Below are 19,952 nucleotides of genomic sequence, written 5' to 3' on the forward strand. Positions count from 1 at the left end.
TTTACTTCTTCAAACAGCCTTTCTAAGGTATTTTTGTTTTGATCAGAGATCAGGATATCATCCATATAGTGGAATATTATGGACTTAGGAAATTGTTTGTGTATAATTTTTAATGGTTGGCTTATAAAATATTGGCACAGGGTGGGAGAGTTTAACATTCTCTGTGGGAGGACGGTCCACTTGTACCTCCTTGCAGGCTGAGAGTTATTAGAAGTAGGCACTGTGAAGACAAACTTTTCTCTCTTTTTCTTGTAAAGGTATAGTGAAGAAACAATCTTTCAGATCAATAACTATAAGAGGCCATCCCTTTGGTAACAGGGAGGGCAGAGGAATTCCAGATTGCAGAGGACCCATTGGTTGAATAACCTTGTTGATAGCTCTAAGATCTGTCACCATTCTCCATTTACCAGATTTTTTCTTAACAACAAATATAGGAGAATTCCAAGGGCTGGTAGATTCTTCTATATGTCCAGCATCTAATTGCTCTTGTACCAGCTGTTCTAAAGCCTGTAACTTTTCCTCAGCTAAAGGCCATTGTTTAGTCCATATTGGTTTCTCAGTCAACCATTGTAGAGGCATGGCTGTTGGTACCTCTGAAGGACCATGAATTGTGTTGTGTTCTTGTATAGTTCTAATGGCTGGCTTCAGCCATCTGTAATATCTTGTAATATATCCTCAGGAATATAGGCTCTAGAAGCAGCAGGAATGTTAATTTGGGTATTCCATTGCTGCAATAGGTCACAGCCCCATAAATTCACTGCAATATTGGCTACATATGGCCTTAGTTTTCTTATTTGTCCGTCTGGACCTATACAATTGACCCATCTCGTGCTTTGTCTTATTCGAGATAGAGTTCCAATCCCTAGGAACTGAATATCTACCTCCTGAAGAGTCCCACGTTCGGGCGCCAGATGAAGCCGCAGGGCGATTGGTAATGAAAAGTCCCCAGACTATCTTGATACAAAATATACAGCTTTAATAAACAGAAGTAAGACTTACAACAGCTTACACCAGAATCCAAATGAGAGCCAGGCGAAAAAGGAGCTAGCAGGAACGCGTGCAGGTTTATAGGCAAGCTTTAGCCTAAGGGCGACACGCCCCCCAAACAGAATGTGGTTGGCTGAACTCCCCTATCAGTCTAGGAAACACATCTACCCTGGTTTTAATTTGTTCTCAGGCATCCATTTATTATTATTGCTATACCTTGTACCAATTTTCAGTGCCTCATTTTTCATACCTCATCATGATCCATGGGTTTTCATCATCTGATGAAATTACAGTTTGGCACAAAGTTAATATTTCCTATTGGATGAGACAAAGAATAAATGCCAGAATGTGAAGAAAATGAAACAAAAATTGGGTTTGGTGGCATGAACCTGTAATCCTAGCACTTGAGGTGCCTGGGGCAGGAGGATTGCCTGGTCTTGAGTACCAAGCCAGCCAAGGTTATATAGTAAGATTCTATCTCTAAAACCAAAGAACAACAACCAAAAAAAAAAAAAAAGGAAATGGGAGATAGGGTCGTGTTTTGTGTCATGTGTTGGAGTCTGGTCATTTCTTGGGCCGGTCAGAGGATAGCCTGGACAGTCAGTCAGTTTATGGATTGGTTGCCTCAGGCTGACTAACAGGCCTGTCACTCTCGAAGGCCCCTCAAGCAGGCAGCCTCTTCATGGGCTCATGTCAACGTGGCTGGGCGTTAGCGTATTGAGTGGGAACCTTTCTCAGAAGAAATCCTCGGCTCATGGCTCTAAGTCCATCTCTGGTAGGAGGCAAAATGTTGCCCTTATGCAATTGGCTGGCTGGTCCATCTCAAACAGAAGTAAAGTGGGTGAGAGTTCACGACTTTCCTTCCAGGGACCGACTCCAAGGGAGATGAAAGGAGCCAGCTCCTGGTTTGTGTGCCTCCTGGGAGTATGCGGAAGCACCAGATGGCTCTTGTTTCAGCCCAAGACTGTGTGTCCCTAAGGACCACAGCTCCCACCATGGGGTGTGTCCTCTGCACTTGGCATTGTAGAGATCGAGTCTGGCATTGTGCTCGTGCAAGGCCTGTCCTCGGCCAAAAGCCCAGGAGTAGGGCTGCAGGAGGGGTACCAAAAAACAGATGACTTATTGAGAAAATGGAGAGTAGTGAGAGGCATTCTGTGCTGCGAAGGTGAGAGTTTAGGTTTTTAAAAACAGGATCTTGTCATATATCCCTGGCTGGCATAGTTCCTGCTCTATGTCCCATGTTTGTCTTAGACTCACAGTGATCCTCCTGCCTCTGCCTCCCAAGTACTGCGATTGCTATGTCTCCCACCACACCCAACCGTTGTTGTATTTTAATATGATTTATAGGTTCCCAGGGTCCAGCAGCAGCTCCACATCACTTTTTAAAAGCCTCTTCATTAATTTAGTGTCTGCCCTGGATGTGAGACTGCAGTCCTTCACGCCCTGAATGTCCAGGCCTGGCTGCAGTGCCAGCCGGCACTTAGAAGATGCTCCCTGAAAGCACTGGTTATGGATGATTTGGCTCCTACAATAGAGACTGTCGCTTAGAGAAGGAGAGAATGCTAACTGGAGACAGTGCCCGCTGAAGACCGACGGGTGTGCTCACCCCGGAGCAGTGCATGGCACACGGCAGAATTCTGAAGGATTTCTCTCCGGACCAATACATCAGAGGTTAGGAGTCCCACATGGGAAATGGTCACGGACAGCTCAGAAGGAGAGTGGGACCTGGCTGGACCTGAGTGTGAATGTTGATACGGGTTCAGAAATACCCGGCTACCCCTTTGGATTGATTCACACATTATCACATGATAGCCTTGGCCTTGCTTGATAAGGCCGGCTGCAGGGCTGCAGTGAGCATGGCAGTCTCTCCCCCACTCCTCCTCACGTCCTCACTCAGCAGTGAGGCAGGATGAGCGAGGAGCTCCCCCCTCCCCCTGCACTTGAGCATGATAACCTTGGGGAGTTCCCACTTTGACCTGGTCACACCACTCCGTTCAGTGGGTAACTCATATCTGAGAGCATTTGTGGACGGGATGAACGACACACGTCACTGATGTCTTAGCTCATGGGAGCACACGCGATAGTCTGTCCTGCTGAGAGTTGTTGGGTATGAGAGGCTGTGTCCTTCTTGATGACTACCCAGATCTTTGGAAGGGGTTTTCCTGGACGTAAGTCCAGGTCTTTCCGAAGGAGAGGCCGAACTTTCTTTCCCAGCCTCCCTCCAAGGAAGAGTAAAGCCTGCAACAGTGATACCTACCTACCAGGTGCGTGTGGGTCAGACTTTAGTCACAGGTGGGAGGGAAGAAGCCGCTTGAAGGAATCACCTGTCATCACAAGGGTCGGGGTTGACACATCCTTTCTTCAGATAGCAGGGGTGAGGTCCTAGTGTCACTGGGAGCTGGATCCCAGACGGCTGTTGATGTTTCTGGAAGAGTATTTCTTTGGAGTGCTTTGGGTCACATTTGCGAACTCAGTCTTAACCTTCTAGACTCTAGAGACTCAATAACCCTTTAAACAATTAATTTTTTAAAACTTCACATTTATTTATATTTAGTGTGTGTGTGTGTGTGTGTGTGTGTGTGTGTGTGTGTGTGTGCATGGCACAGATGTGGAGGTCAGAGAACACATTGAAGGACTCAGCTTTCTCCTTCTACTGGCTGAATTCTAGGGACCAGACTCAGGTTTGGAGGTAAACACCTTTATAGGCTGAGCCACCTCACTGGTACCAGTTGGTCTCTGTTTAAACCGGCTAGAGAAGTCCATCTTATTCATTACCATGAACTGTGGCTGAACTTGTCAAAAAATTGTGAGACACTATACTTGGCCTTCCCATGGGTCATCTGCCAGTTTCCATGGTGACTTATCCATTCCTGAGCATCTGCTGAGAGAGGTTTAGGTCTGAAAGCTTCTAGGGTGGTCCGCCTTTGGACATACTTCCTTGACGTTGAAAACTGGGCATTTTTCTTGGGAGATGAGGAGTTCAGGGATGAGACTTGTAAGTTAAACATTGAAAGGAATCATAGAGTATCTAAAACATTTTTTAGTCACCTTTTCAGCTGCTTAAGTATGTATTTGAGTTCCTTGCTAACTTCTTTCATTTATCAAGTCTAGAATCTAGGATAAGCATCTTCCTAAAAGGGGTTTCTTCATTTATCTTCATAGTGCCACATACAAGGAATTAAGATCAGCATATTGTAATTCATCTTGCCTCTGGGCTGGGTTTTACAATTCATTCTGTGGGTGTGAAATAGTTTTTGTATTTCAGCTTCTATTAGAAATTGGTTTAAATTTCACGTGAGTCCTTTGCATGTTATATTGTATAGATTCTAACCGTTTACGAGGAAAAGGTTCTAATCAACCATGAAGAATCTCAGCTGGCTTTCCCAAGACGGATTTATACTTTGGACTCTCCAGACTTCATGTGGGAGACTCATACATGGCTAGATAACTAGGAGACGGGCTTCAGAGATATGCAGATGGTGGGAGCAAACTGCAAACGCTGGAAGTCGGCAGCCGTGTTGTTGCTTCAGTCTTCCTCTGAGCTGTCTTCATGGAGACCCAGCATTGGATCAGAGCCGGGGGCGGGGGGAGAACAAGCAGGAGGGAGGGAGAGAGGGAGGGACAGGGAGGGAAAGGGAGGAAAGAGATAAAGAGGCAAAGCAAACAGAAAAATCTTTGAACACTAGCAAACTGAGAAATTATAGTAGTTTAGAAAAAGCCAACATCTGTCGTAGCCCCGACACTGGTTAACTGTGAGAATTCAATGTCCCCAGGTCTCTGTTGGAGACTGCTTTCCCAAGTGTTCCATTTCGGGGATCATGGAAACCCTGAGTCCATTCCCTCAACGCTAGCAGTCTGGGTGCTTTATTAGGGCAGACACAGGACAGAGAGTCTGACTCCCATGTCCCTCCTGAGCACCACTGGGGTAAAGAGCCTGGTAGTTAGGGTAAGGCACGTGGAAGCCTTCCTAAACTTCCTGGGTTGTGAAGGAGAGGTGACCATGGTGTCCTGTTTGGCAAATGGGCGCTCCTTGTCCTGTCTGTCTCTGCTCACATCAGATGTGTTAAAGAAGTCTGATTCCATGTGGAATCTCTGCTGCCAGGTTCACTACTCATTTAACACGCTTGGGGCATGCCTTGTTGGGAGGCCTTTGTGCAGCCCCCACCCCTCCAAGGCTGATGGCTGGGCTTGGCAGGAGTTTCCATGTCATGCTGTACTTTCCCCGATGTAAGAGCCTTTATTTATCATGCTGCCCCTTAATTACTTGTTGCTCCGTCTCCGTTTCTCTCCAGACTGAAGCACAGTGACGGCAGAGACCGTTTTTTAATCTTTGCCCTGCAATTGGCAGTGAATAAACAGTTGTTAAGCGAGTTGTTCATTTAACCAGTCGATGTCATTAATAAGCATGGGCGAGGCGTGTCCAGCCATCGCTGTAAGCAGTGAGTGGCTGCAGGGAAGGACAGCGTAGCCCTGGCTCTGCTGTTTACACGTTCTGTGACCTTGGGCGGGATGCTAGGCCTGTGTTGACTTCATTCTCCTTAGCTCTGGAACGGGCTAAGAGCATCTTCCTCAAGACAGGCCAAGGGTTTTGCGAAAGAGCCACCAGAGGGCCCGGAGCCTAGTAAGAGCACACTGGCTGCTGATGTTATTACCTCGCAACAAGGATCGATAAATGAGCAATTAAAATGAAAAAAAAAGCCATCTAGGACTCACTCTTTCTTCCTTTTCAAAATTTATTACTTATTTTGTCTATGTGTTGCACATGTGTGTGTACACACAGAGGCCAGAAGCCGATGCTGTGTGTCTTCATGCTCTTCCTTGTCTAGACAGGGTCTCTCATGGAGCGTGGAACTCTCTATTTCAGTGAGGCTGCCTGGCCCCAAGCCTCCAGGATCCTCTTGTCTCGATGCCTCATGCGCTGGAGACAGAAGTGTATGCCATACTGCTCAGGTGTGATGTGATTGCTAGGGATCCAAATTCATGTCCACGTGCCTCACCACTGAGTCAGCACCCAGCCCCTCTCCTTCGTTTTGGCCTTGTTTTCTTTCTGTTGAGATGTTGATGAAAGAAAAAGGAAGGTCATTGTGATAGCAGACAGAGGTGAGGTCTGCATAAGAGTCTTCGTATCTCTTGAATATTTTTATTGAAAGAATATATTTGGTTTTTAAGACAGGGTTTCTTTGTGTAGCCATGGCTGTCCTGGAACTAGCTCTGTAGGCCAGACTGGCTCAAAACTTGAGATCCACCTGCCTCTGCCTCTCGTGCTGGGATTAAAGTCATACACCACCACCACCTGGCTATTATTGGATTTATTTTTTAAAGATTTATTTTTATTGTTTATTTAGTGTGTGTGTGTCTCTCTGTGTGAGTGTGTGAGTGAGTGTGATATGCATGTGAGCCTGTGGAGGCCTGAAGTCTCATGAACTTCTGGAACTGGAGTTATAGGTGGGCTGTGAACCTCCTAGTGTGAATGTTGGGAATTGAACTTGGGTGCCTAGAAAGCAGGAAACACTTCTAACCACTGAACCATCTCTCTAGTACTCTTGAGTATTTCCTTTACGCAGGCATCTATGTAGGAAAACCAGTATGCCAGGCATTATTGCTTTGTTATTAGTCTCATTTAGTCTGTATACTTCAGCTAAGCCAGTTATATACAGAATCTTCCCTGCATGCGTTTCTCTTTATATAGATTCTTTGAAACAAGTATATGAAGTACTGTCTTAATCCCCATCATACTGGTGAAGAAACAGGCACAGAAGAGGCAAACAACTGGCCCAGGATCACAGAGAACCCAGGCAGTTAGGTCCTAGGGATCATTTGGTGGAGATGCCCCTTGGAAGTGCCTGTACCACGCCCACCACAGAGAGAAAGGACACCAGTGCCACTGCCATGTAGTGGGGTCCTGACTCTGTTTGGGCAGAGTTACAGCACAGAGAAGTAAATGCAGTTTAGGGCAGCAGAGGAGGACTGTAGGCAGGTGGGCCCCGTGGGAGTAGCCTGTGAGATGGGGGTGAGCACCGGGCACCTCATGGGGTCCATGCTGGGAGAGGTAAGGGGCCATGAGGAGACCCAGGAGGGGAAGTGGAGATAAAGCTGCATGACTTCTGGGGACAGCAGGACTGGTGTATGATGTAGAGTCAAGGGCACAGCCCTGTGGGCCCCTGCCAGGTTGCCTCGGGCTTGACTTACTCTTTGAAAAAGGCAAAAGTATCACCCGTTGACCATGAAGGATGGACCAGGCCGGAAAGAGCCTAGCTCTCTGCACCAGGACAATCAGTTTTATTCTCTGCCCCATTCCGTGGCCATTGGATAGATGAAACGGGCAGCTAAGCACCCGAGAATGAGCAAGAATTAGCCCACATTGGCTGACAGCTAAAGACTTGACATCCAAGCATCTGATTGACAGTGAGGTGCAGCTGCCTGCCGAGGAACAGTGATTTGTAAACCACCCAGTGCATCTCTGGTGGGGTGGTGGAGTGAGCAGGGAGGCACCGATCCCCGCAAACAGTCTCTTATCGTTGAATTACTACATTAGCAGCGAATGCTCCTCGCTAGATCAGCACCTGATATGATAAGAGGCTAATTATACGACAGGGTGACCCACGTGGCAGGGCAGGCTAGGTCCTAGCAACACAATATTTATCTGGGCAGCAAAGGCAAGCTGCTAATTCAAGATGCAATCTTTTCCAGAGACTCAGCCAATGCAGTCAAAACAACCTTCCCTGTGCCTCACATAGGCACCCTCAGCCCCACCCCAGGTCATTGACACACAGCTATAAGTTATTTCTTGTCAGCTACTGAATTAGAAACTGTGATCTGATGACCTTCCTTGTGTTTTAATACTAGCAAACAACTGAAACAAAACAAAAACAAGACTCAATGGGAGGACACCGTGCACAGATTTTGTTTCCATTTGTTGAATTTTAAGGCGAGAACCCCAGACTTCTGTGTCCTCTTGAAGATGTTTATCTGATGCCATCAGGAATACAGAGCATTTCTGTGTGACACTATCCTGTAGAAATGAGAGCAGCTATCTGTTCACCCCAGATAGGTGACAGATGACAGACAGATCAAAGTAAGGATATCACCAGTGTCCTCTTTGGGGAAGTGATGAGTTTTATGGGGGTTCCTTTCAGGAGTAGAAATAACTCAAAGACACCTGTGTCATCAAAAGCCCACCCAGCATGGATGATGGCCCATGGAAGCTGGAAACCTGGAGCACAGCCTACAGGCGGCTCAGTAGGTTGGAGAGTGTCCCTTATAGGTAGCTCAGTTGGTCTGAGCCTCTTCCTGGAAGTTTGACTGGCCCTATGGGCTTCTAGGCAACTCAGCTCATCTGAGATTATCTCTCAGAAGTCCTCACTGCTTTTGTAAGCACGCAGAGGGAGGGAGTTAATGAACCTGATCAGTTTCAGGGACCTTCTGAGGCTTTGAGTTGTTTCCTGAACTTATGGAGCTTCCTTCTAAGATGCAAGTTTTATCTTGGAGGAAATCGCTACATTGCACAGGACTGAAGAGAGACTCGGTGGACAAAAGGCTTCTGTGTAAATGTGAGGATCTGGGTTCAAATCCACAGAACTCACATAAAGCCAGATGCAGTAGTTTTTCCTGTAATCTCCACCCTACAACTGAGGCATAGGAGAGAGAGAAAGAAGGGGGAGTCCTCAGAAGTGTGTGGGCCGGCTAGCTTGGCATATACAGCTCTGAGTGAGCAAAAGGCTCAGTCTCACACACGGTACAAGGTGAAGACTACACCAGAGGTTGTCCTCTGACCTCCACATGTGGTTCATGGTACATGTATGCCCATTTTTGCACATATAAACACCACCCCCAGAGAGGGGGAGGGGAAGAGAGAGAGATTTAAAAGCAGAGAGGTACATATGTGGGGAAACTGTTAATGCATAGCAGAGTAAAAAGCCAAATTACAGCCGGGTGTGATAGCATCCACCCCGCTTTATCCCAGCACTGATGAGGCCAAGGGAGGGAAAATGCGCATTTGAGGCCAACCAACACTCCATACTGAAACACTCTCAAAAACCCACAACAAACAAACAAACACAGAATACCCATTCCTAGTGGCAGTACTAATTGCACCAATTCATCAGTGTAATTAATGACATGTAGAAATTAGCTAAACAAGCTGGCATTAGGAACTTAGTTAGCTGGGTGTGATGGTGCATATCTTTAATCCCAAGCCTCAGGGAGCAGATGTAGGTGGATCTCTCCGAGTTCAAGACCCATCTAGTCTACAGAGCAAATTCCAGCCCAGCTAGGGCTACACAGTGAGACCCCGTCTCCCCCAAACCCCACAAAATGGAAACAGAGAGGTCATATTGCAGTTTAGAAGTGGGGCAAGGCTATAAGTTCTCCAGCCCCTCTTTTAGTGATGTACTTTTTCTAGCAAGACGCACCACCTTCCAAACAGTGCCACCAACTGGGGACCAAATGCTCAAACATGTGAGACTGTAGGAGACATTTCTCATTCAAAGCATCCCGGCAGCTATTATTAAATCATGAAAAGCGCGGAGGTCCCTTCTTCCTTGCAGATGGTATTTTAGAACCCAGTTTCCAAATAGGCAGCGTGTTCTTCCATAAGTTTAGTAAAACACAAGAGTTACAAACTCCGGCCCACATTCCTGTTTACACACTGTCTGTGCCTGTTTCTTGTGGTAATTGGAGCCAAGCAGTTGTGACAGAGACCATCTGGGCTGCGAACTGATAGTATTTACTGTCTTGCTCTTCCTAGAAAAGTTTGCAGTCTCTGTCCATAATATGTTAAGCTTCCCACGCCATCAGATGCTCCTCTTAAGTGTACTTTCAAGGACTGCATAGTGTTTCGATGTGTAAAGGTGTTTGTAACATGAGGGCTGGCTTGTTGGGGTATCTGTTCCCACCCAGTACCCCACAGCCAGCAAGTCCCAGAGAAAATCAATCACACAGAGATCTCTATAAGTTATAAAGCTGATTGGCCCATTAGGTCAGGCTACTTATTAGCTCTTATAACTTATGTTACCCCATTATCCTTATCAACGTATCCACATGGCTCAGTACCTTTTCCAGCGGGGCAGCTTACATCTTTCTTCTCTGGTGGTCTGCGCAAGAATGGAGGAAGAGCTTACTTTTTCCCAGAAGAAATACTCCTGTTCTTATCGCCCCACCTCTACTTCCTGTCTGGTTAAGCTGCCTATACTTCCTACCTGGCCAATCAGCATTTATTTAAAATACATGATTGACAGAATACAGATAATTCTCCCACACCAGGTGTTGATTCCACTTGTCCTGTAACAAACACCTTCCTCCATCAGTAAACCCTCTTGGCTCTTTCTTCTTAGTGTGTCCCAGATGCCTGTCCCTTACCTTGGAATGTCAGAACCCAGCTCGTATCCCTCTCCAGTCCCTGCCCTTCTCTGGAGCCTGATGAGTACCCATGCCAACACGAGTTAATCTGATGCCTTCCTGTTCCACTCACATGCAGTGTATGCCTGGCAAAAAGTGACTTTGGATTTCCATCTGCACAAGGTGACCATGGCCCCCTTTCTATGTCCAATATTTTGGAAAAGCTGTTGGACAGCTTAAGTATGTACATTCCTGGGAGTGTAAATGTAAAAGAGGAACCTTTCCCACAAAATACAAATCTCTGTAAAATCATGTCTCAGCTACATGGTACGCATGAAATCACATTTCTTCACCGAGTGTATCAGTTCTAAGATGTTTCTTTTGCTGTTCTCCCCAGTTAGAGGTTTATTGACAGTGGCTACTTTTTGATATTGACCTGTTTCCCAGAATAATTATCTTCTCCATTAAGTCCTGACAGAGAACTTATGAAAACTAGAGTTGCTGAAGTTTTTGTTTGTTTGTTTGTTTGTTTCCCAGTCAAGGAAATCCCTTGATCTTTACCATACAACCATGGACTGTATGGAAGAAACAGTGTGAAGGCTTAGTTGGATGACCCTGGCCTTTTGATGTTGAATGCACATACCCGATCCTTATGAAGTCTGTGATAATTCTTCTGTTCTGATTATCACTGTTGCTGTTACTACTGTTCTTAACCTATTTCCTGTGGTAACTTCCATGACATCTGCAAGCTCCCCAAACTGGCCTCCTTGGCACCATCTCTGCCATTCTCCTTCCTCAGCTATTCCATCCAACGCAAACTGAGGGGGATCACTGCCTCATGGCATCTGTAAGATCACAAACGCATGGCAATGCTGTGTTTTTGGGTTTTGTTTCTGAGAAAGGCTCCCACTGTGTATGTAGTTCAGGCTAGCCTATGGCCTCAAACTTACAGCATTCCTTCCGCCTCTGTCTCCAAAAGTCTGGGTTATAGATGAGAGCTGCCATTCTTGGTGTATATCCTGGCTTTCAGGGCTGCCTTCAGACACACAGAACAAAGAAAGCAGATTAATTCTGCCTTGTCTTTAAGGTAAAAGGTGAACTCTGGAATTTGAAGTCCACACAGCCCTATAAATGCCTGTCCATGTGACCCATTGTGCCTGGCATGGCCTGACTTGGCAGCTTTTAGTTCCACCCAGAGTCTGCTTGTCTGGGTTACAATCGCAGAACGTCCACCTTGAGTCCTGGACAAGTGACCTAGATGCACTGTCCTCCTCTCCAGGGACCCTCAGAGGCTGGTGCTGACTTAGAGAGGCTTACCTGTGATGAGGAGTACTCTAGGAACCACAGGCAGGGAGGGGTGGGAGGGTAGAGAGAAGCAGAGCATGACGCGGTCTAGCTGACGGCAACCGCTGATACCATAGGACTTTCTAGAGCCAGGACAGCCATACAGTGCTAGCCCCAATCTGCAGACCCTTAAGAGGAAACCTGGCATTTGCATCCCTGGTCTGATCAGCCACTAGTGTGTTGTCATTGGGAGAAGTCATTTTCTTTAGCCAAGATGGTCCTATAGCCCTCCCCACAACTGGCATAATCAGTCTTTCATTTCTGCAAGGGGACCTGGTAACATGTCACAGAATGACCTACTTGCTGATAGTCCCTTTCTGATGCAATGCATGGTGGAACGTTTATTTGGGCGTGGTATTCTGTAAGCCTCATTCCTGCTTTCGATCCTTGGTACCTGAGCCCACTGAGACACTCCCGTAGCTGGTCTGTGATTGTAGTCCTACATGGGATCTGTCCGGGACGTGTTTCCAACAAATGAGTGCAAATGAATGAGGAGAGCTTGAGATGTTCTCATCTGTCCCTCAGAGTAGCTCTTGCTCAAAACTTACTGGTCTTTCTTGGAAACAGAATGTATGCTTCTACATAATCTTCTTGGTCCGTTGGACAGCCAGAGTAATGGCCTCCACAAACAATGGGGAGATCCCCGCAGTGCAATGTGTGCTTAAAGTTGTGTAAGTTCAAGGGGACTGGAGAGATGACTCAATAGTCAAGAGCACTTGCTGCTCTTGCAGAGGACCTGAGTTCAGTTCCCAGCACCTATGTGGTAGCTCACAGCCTTTTGTAACTCCAGTTCCAGTGGGGTCCACCACCATCTTGTGGTTTCTGTAGACACTGGACAAAAGCAGTGCCCAGACATATGTGTACTCACACACATGAAAATGTCAGTTTCAGCTAGGCTACAGTGTCTAGTTGACTCATGTGATCAGACACCCCTTGTGATGCTGTTATGGCGGTATTTCTAGATGTGGTAAACTCAGCAGCAGACTATCAATAAAGCAGATCATACTTCATAACTGCAGTGGACTTTGTCCAGCTAGTCGAGAGTCTTGGGAGTAAACTGAGGTTCCTGGGGAAGGAGCTTGGCCTTCAGACTGTGTATAAACTACATCCTGAAGCTTATCCTGGACTTCCCTACAGATGTCAGACTTGCCGACTCTCTTGGTACATGAACAGTTTCAGTCAGTCTCTCTATGCATCCATCCTGTTGGTCCATTTCCCTGAGAAACCTAGCTGATGCTCTTTGGAACCCCCAGGATTCACAGTCTCCATGCCCAAGTCTTACCCAGACGGAGGTCATGCTCATCTGGGAGTCCAGGAGTAACTTCATCTGTTCCCACTTCCATCGTCAGCAGACTGGCCCAATAGCAGCCATCCTCTTTAGCTGTGAGCTTGGTCCTTCTGCCCATCACAGAGAACTCAGAAAAGGCTGCTTGTCACTGTTGACAGGAGCTTCTTGTCTGTTTTCTCACACGAGGCCAGGTGCATTGCCGTGGAGAGAAGGGACAGCGGCCACCCTTCCAGGCAGGGTAAACATGATGTCCTTGCTGTCATGTGATGGGACTCATGTTGTCTTCCGGCCTCTCTTAAAACTCCTGACACAGGGTGTCCCATTGCTTTTAACTTATATTTAGGATGGAGGTGATACTCACATTTTAACTGCTTGGCTGGCCAAAGCCGCTGGGGCAGGAGTCTGAAGCAGGCCTTTCCACTTTGAAATTTTTACTATGGTTTGAGATTTTGTCTTATGAGAAAAAAATAATGTAAAGTCAAGTTGAATAGAAAATATTCATGTTGGCGGTGGATAAGGCTGAAGGCAAAGTCTGTTGGTGGGAACCCACTGTGCCAAATTATGAGGGACTGTGTGTGAGGTTGCCATGGTTTGGTGCTAAAAGTAGGTGCATTCAATGAAGCCAAGTTTTGTTTTATTTTTAAACCACGGACTTTGTCTAATACTCTCCAGAGAAGAGAAACGTGGACGGTACGGACTGATGACCCACATGGCAAGGAAATCCGGACTTGGCGTGTTACATTTTGGAGCTTTTGTCAAGTTGGGGGGGAAAATGACAGCTTGTTATTCTTGGCTTCATAAGAGTTCATTGTGAAAAATTCCCATGGCCCAGTTCTGTGGACACTGCTTATACACTGAAAGCACACACTCCTGCCATTCTGTCGTGCGTGGATTCACAGGGATGGATATATGTGTGGGGTCCAGACATTTGTTGCCTATCCGGCTCCTGGTGTTGTCTCTTGGTTGATGTTGACACTGGGTCCACAGGAGATGGGGTCATTTGGAGGGAACTCGGTGTCTCACCTGTGGAGAAGGTCAGTGCTAAATGGGCAGGAGTGACCACCGCAGAGCTGGCCACTGGCTCTCTGAGGGGTTAGAGGATGAGATCAGACAGGGGAGGTAAAACCACGTCTATGGCTGGAACAACTGGAGCTACGATCACAGATAATGTACAGTGAAGAAGAGAGCACAAGGTTCTTAAATGAGTCATTAAGGAAATGGGGAGAGAAGAAACCCCCGTATGTGCCAACACTCCATTGCTAAGGCGTTAAGACTTTGGTCACTTCTACCCCATCATCCTTTGAGTGTAGATTGGATTAGAGTATGGATAGGGGAAAAAGGCAACTTTGCAGTGTGCCTATCCGAAAACATGACTTTAGCCAAGTGATCCAATCGACGTTATCACTGGGAAGTCATGTGGGCCCTTTGAACACTCTGGGAGCTGGCACACTCCAAGGTTTTCTTGCTGACTCTCAGTCTAATACAGAGAAAAGAGCAGACACATCCAAACAGAAAGATATCTACAGAATACCCCGGAACTATTGAGTCCTTGAAAAGATGGTGGCTCATGGCTTTAATCCCAGCCCTCAGGAGGCAGAGGCAGGCGGATCTCTGTGAGTTCTGGACCAACCTGGTCTACACAGTGAGTTCCAGGATAGTAAAGGGCTACATAGTGAAGCCATGTCTTGGAAAAAAAATAAGAATAAAGACAAAAACAACAGAAAAAAAGTAAACAAAAAGAAGAAAACCTGTGAAAGACTCCAGCAATTCTTATCAACTCTGGGTGAGAGATGAATTTAATGCTTGAATGCAAATGTTAGTGAGAAACCATTGAGATGCAAAAGGAATCTGGAGTTTAGCTCATGGTGATGGACCAATGTTGGCTTTTAGTTTTAACATATTGTGAGCATGTAGGAAACTGGCAGGGGCCCCTGGTAGGGTAGATAGCAGTGTCTGGGCTGTCTTTATGGATGATCTGCCAAACCCAAAGTGATTCAACAGACACATTATTACAAAACAGGTTTGTGTGTGCTCTTGGGCGTGGATGCTGCATCCTGAAACCCAGCCTTCTAAGACGCTAGCCTGTGGTCAGGGAACCATGAAACAACCCAGCTGGGGAATACCGCACTCTGTTTATCAAGATTGACATTTTTGGATTGTTTAACTCTGATTTTTATGGCTCATGCTCCATTGAACGGCGCTGTGATTTTAATGTGTCCTGAGTTTCTTTGTTGGAAACTTAACCCCCAGAGTCAATATTGAAAGAAGAAATGTTTAGGGCTGACTAGGCTGTGGGCTCTGCCTCATGAGTGGATTGATACTGATGTCGTGGGTGCTTAGTTGCTGTGGTTGTAATGTCCTGATGAAAATGTGAGTTCCACCCCTTTCTTTTGGATGTGTCCTCTTGCTTTTTTGCTTTCTACCATGCAATGAGAGAGTCCAGCAAGCAGGTGCCTTGACCCTGAACTTCCCAGCCTTCGTGCAAACATAAGAAAGAAAACTTCTTACTTTATGAATTACCTAGTGTGCTGGCTAGTTTTATGTCAACTTGACACAAGCTACAGTCATCTGAGAAGAGGGAACCTCAGTTAAGAAAATGCTTCCATAAGATTGGATTGTAAGGCATTTTCTTACTTGGTGATTGATAGGAGAGGGCCCAGCCCATTGGGAGTGGTGCCATCCCTGGGCAGGTGGTCTTTGGCGCTGTAAGAAAGCAGGCTGAACAAGCCATAGTGGGCAAGCTACTAAGCAGGATTCCTCCATGACCTCTGCATCAGCTCCTGTCTCCAGGTTCCTGCCCTGCTTGAATTCCTGTCCTGACTTCCTTCAGTGATGACTACAATGTGGAAGAGTAAACCAAATAAACCCTTTCCTCCCCCACTTGCTTTTGGTCATGGTGTTTTGTCGCAGCAAGAGTGACCCGAACTAAGACACCCAGTGCCAAGGGCTGTGGCAAAGGGGTTTTAGTTTCTAGCCTGGTAGATGCAAAAATACATATGGGATCCTTTCATGTTGTCCTGTTAGTGGGAACTGGAGGTGAGCCAGGCTCCTGAGATACTTGACTTATCAGCAGGCAGTGAGAGCTGTAGGCAAATAGCCGCCTTTTAGGATATTAGTGGAGTTACACCTTGAGGAGAAGCAGTGAGGAGGTTCTGTAAGTCAAAGTCTCCTCTCCCCACTCATCAGGATGAGCATGGCGCCCAGCCTTCCTTGTAGCCAATCCTTCTGAAGCAGCTGTTTCCTTTTCAAGAAGGGCCCAGAGGCTGGAGGATGTTGGCCAGTAGTGTGGTTTTCCAAACCCTAGGGCCTGAGGAGAAGTTCCTTCTGTGTCCGATGACACAGGTAGCACTTACCTGGCCTAGGCCACTGCTTTGCCACATGGCACAGAACAAGGAGAGACTTGGAGGAAGCTTTCTGTCACCTGGCCCACGGCTTCAGAGTGACAGTTCAAATAATGAGCTATCACAGTTGTGTGGCTAATGACCTTTAGCTCAGCTTGACATCTTTACAAAAGAGCTGTGTAAGTGCACAGCCAAGAAACATCTTATCAGTTGTTCAAGCGAGGAAAATGTTTTAACATGAACATAAACAAAATGTAATAAGGAAGATCAGTGTATTACAAAAGTCATCTCACAAGTCATCATTAAACAGATTCTTGTATACAATTGTTCCCCGCGTTAGGCTGTGTTTTTAAACTCTGGAGATAAACTTTGTTTTGATCTGAGCACTGCCCCCCTTCCCTGTCCTCAAAGACCTCTGTCTCCACCCCTTGTGGCCTTGGAAAGTTTCCAAAGCCTTGTGCTTGCTTGCACAGGTCAGTGAGGCTTGCCAGAGTTCTCTCATGACTGTGGTGTGTGTTCTAAATTTCTTGGAACTAGGATTTCTCTGTCAAGGAACTAGACCACTCAAACACATATGCCGCCATAGAGGGGAGCTGTGTGGGAAAGAGCAAGCAGGAGCGGCTGAGGCGGTGGAGAACAGACGGACTCCACTGGGTAATTTGACCCCGGAAGAATTGCACTGCACAAGCGTCTAAATTCTTGTGGGAATTTCATGGGTGCTTTCCTGCAGGGCAGAGGCGAGAACATAGAGAAGTGTGTATGGCTAAAGGGAGAGTGGGAAGGAGAAAGAAATGGGTTTGCTGGCAGAAGCGCACGTCAACTAAAGGAGAGTGGTAATCAGGGGTTGAGAAGGAGCAGAGCTAGTTCCAGGTGATCACCCCACCCCCACAAGGCAGCCGAGGAGAACATTTGCAGAGACCAGGTTCAGTGTTAGGAAATGGGTCACAACAGTGGCCGGATCCAGCCGAGAGAAATCCGTGTGGTGGGGTGGTGGGGTTCACAAGGTACGGGTGCCTGTTGTCTTCTTGCTTCTTCCCTAAGCTCTTGCCTGACCGCCTCCTATTCCTTGGCACCTTTCCCAAGGCTACCCTGGCACCCAGAACTCGCTGCCACTTCCTGCTACTTTTCTCTATCCGCCTTTACACCTGCCAGCCTCAGTGCCAGGCCAGGGAACGAGAGGACTGCGTACTTCCCTTCGGGTGGGTGTTAATCGCTCAATGACACAACTCGAAAAGCAGTGACATGGAATGGAGCTCTATTAAGAGAGTCAGGATATTCTTGTGATAACTAACCCAATCCCGCCCGAAGGAGACGGACTCATTCATGAAACTTCCGTCCTCAGGACCCAGGGACCGTTTGTTGATCCCCATCTCCCATCATCATCAACCTGGAGATTAAACTTCTGATAAATGAGTTTCAGACACACCCAAAGCAGGGATATTTCTAGAAAACAGACAGATAGGCAGTGGTCAGAGCTCCGGTGTGGGAGAGGTTGATATGGTGGTTTTTCCAGAGTTGCTATGTTTAGCTGGAAAGACCGTGGAGGGAAACTTCGTGTGTGATGCTTCCAGCAAAGAGAGTTACAGTGGGTGGCGTCCGGTGTAAGGATGAAGAAAGACAGCGGGGGAAAGGCTCCGTTTTCTCCTTTCCACCGTCTAGCCATGCTGATCCCACTTCTCTCACGCCTGTATCTGGTCTGCAGGTCCACAGGACTGTGCTGGTTGCCCTTAGACTGAGGCCATGCCTTACGTGAACTCCACTGGGACTTCAGGAGCACGTCTAAGTTTTGCTGTCGCACCCACTGTAATTCTGTATTAAAGATTTGCCATTACATTGCCCTTGAGAGAAAAATATCTTTGTGTTGTTGTTGTCGGAACCAGGAATCCAGGGTGAGTCCCAGTGTGACTCCACCAACCCCAGAACAGGAGAGAGACACCTGCTTGGGACACCTGGTTACCCAGAAGATTGACAGTACTCAGTGGTGTCGTTTGCGCCATGTACACACGTGCAAATGAAATCCTTTGGTTTACTTTGTTTTTCATCCAAGGAGAAAAATAGGTTGTTTGTTTTTTTTTTTTTTTCCCACGTCGATCCAAAGTGTTCTGGCCTTCATACTGGTGTCCTTCCTCATTCCACTGGTGCAAAGTGTACACTGTGTCCTCTGAACTTTTGTGGAAAATGAATTCTCTGTTGACCCCAGTGGAGTATGGGCAGGAAGAGGAGGGCCTGTCTTTCCGCCTGAGTCAGGATCTGGAGGGAGGAAATGTCCTGTGGACTGTTGTCAGTCTCACCCTCTTGGTACCTTTTATGATCTCTACTTTGCCCCTTCTGACTAACAGCAATTCCAGAAACATTGGAACAGTTGCTAAGGTTGTTTTAGCACTGCATCTTTAAACTTTTGATTTTATATGCGTGAGTGGTTTGCCTGTGTGTGTGTCTGTGCGCCGTGTGTGTGTGTGCGTGTGTGTGCGTGTGTGTGCGTGTGTGTGTGCAGTGTCTTTAGAGCCCAGAAGATGGTGTTCAGGTCCTAGAACTAAATTTAGAGATGGTTGTGAGCTGTCCTGTGGGTGCTGGGAATTGAACTCAGGTCCCCTGCAAGAGCAGCCTGTGCTTTTAAATGCTGAGCCATCTTTCCAACCCCTCACTGTAACTTTTGTTTTATGTTTTGTTTGGACTAATTTTGGTAGCTAATTAAAGCCCTTGATCAGTTCTAATAGAATCCAACAACATCAGCTATAGTAGATGTATTTTTAAAGGGTTAAAAATAGAAAAAGGTGAAACCACTTTCTATAACTGTAATTGGTCAGTATATTCAAAGGAACTCTTTCAGTGTTCCATCCACATAACAGTTATTAATGAGATGTTTGACATTCTGTTTTCCATTTAGTCTAAAGACAAACCAGCAAATATATTTATGGCATATCTCAGTTTAGATTAGCTGCATCTCAAGTGTTCAAGGGTCACGGGTGGCCAGTGGACACTACTGTGAATGGTGCATTTTTGGGCTTTTTGTAGCACTGAGTGCTAATATTAGAAATAGCGTGTTTCCCAGTCCCAGCTGATACATTTACAATACAGTTCCTGCAACCAAGGCTTAGTGACTGTCCTGGTCCTCAACCCTAGACAAAGAGCTATAGGCAACTATAGGCTGAGAGCAGGAGAAATAGTCTTCTCCACAGAGAAGCAGACCAATTAGTTTTCCAATACCAAGTGGTCATTCCTAACGTCATATGTGTACATGTGTGTGTATGTATCTATGTATGTATGTATATGGGTGTGTGTAACATTATATGGACTGAAGAGGTTGTATTTATATATTTAGAAGTGGGTGTATATGTATGTGTGTGCATGTGTGGGTAAAAACAACTGGAGAAAAGGGCCATAATTTGAGAGAGTGCAGGCAGAGGTCCATGGGAGGGGTGGGAATGAGGGAAGGGTAGGAGGCAAATGATGCGATTGTAGAGTATCTGGGTGGTTTTTGATGTTCTAAGGTGCTCTTGGGAAAACCCAGATGGAGATGCCTATCACAAGGCATTACCTCCAGAAACGCAGAGCAGATGCAGCAGCAGGGACTGGAGGAACGTGCTCACCTCAGGAGGCCCTGGCTGAGAGATCTTCCAGTCCAGTCTGCTCTGCAAGGGAGAGCTGACCTGAGA

The 19,952-nt window shown here is 46.6% G+C and overlaps 1 protein-coding gene and 1 long non-coding RNA gene across 2 annotated transcripts in view; both read left to right on the forward strand.

Moving 5' to 3' along the window:
* Positions 1-19,952, forward strand: part of Retreg1 (reticulophagy regulator 1) — a 157,929-nt gene that overhangs the window by 98,019 nt on the left and 39,958 nt on the right. The window lies entirely within an intron of this gene.
* On the forward strand, positions 16,785-18,133 carry LOC146891546 (uncharacterized). The gene is made up of 2 exons (XR_014996995.2): positions 16,785-16,950; positions 17,999-18,133. It is a non-coding gene; the product is annotated as an uncharacterized LOC146891546 (long non-coding RNA).

The sequence above is a fragment of the Myodes glareolus genome, chromosome 15 (genome assembly GCF_982192425.1).
Source record: "Myodes glareolus chromosome 15, mMyoGla1.1, whole genome shotgun sequence".
Classification (NCBI taxonomy): domain Eukaryota; kingdom Metazoa; phylum Chordata; class Mammalia; order Rodentia; family Cricetidae; genus Myodes; species Myodes glareolus.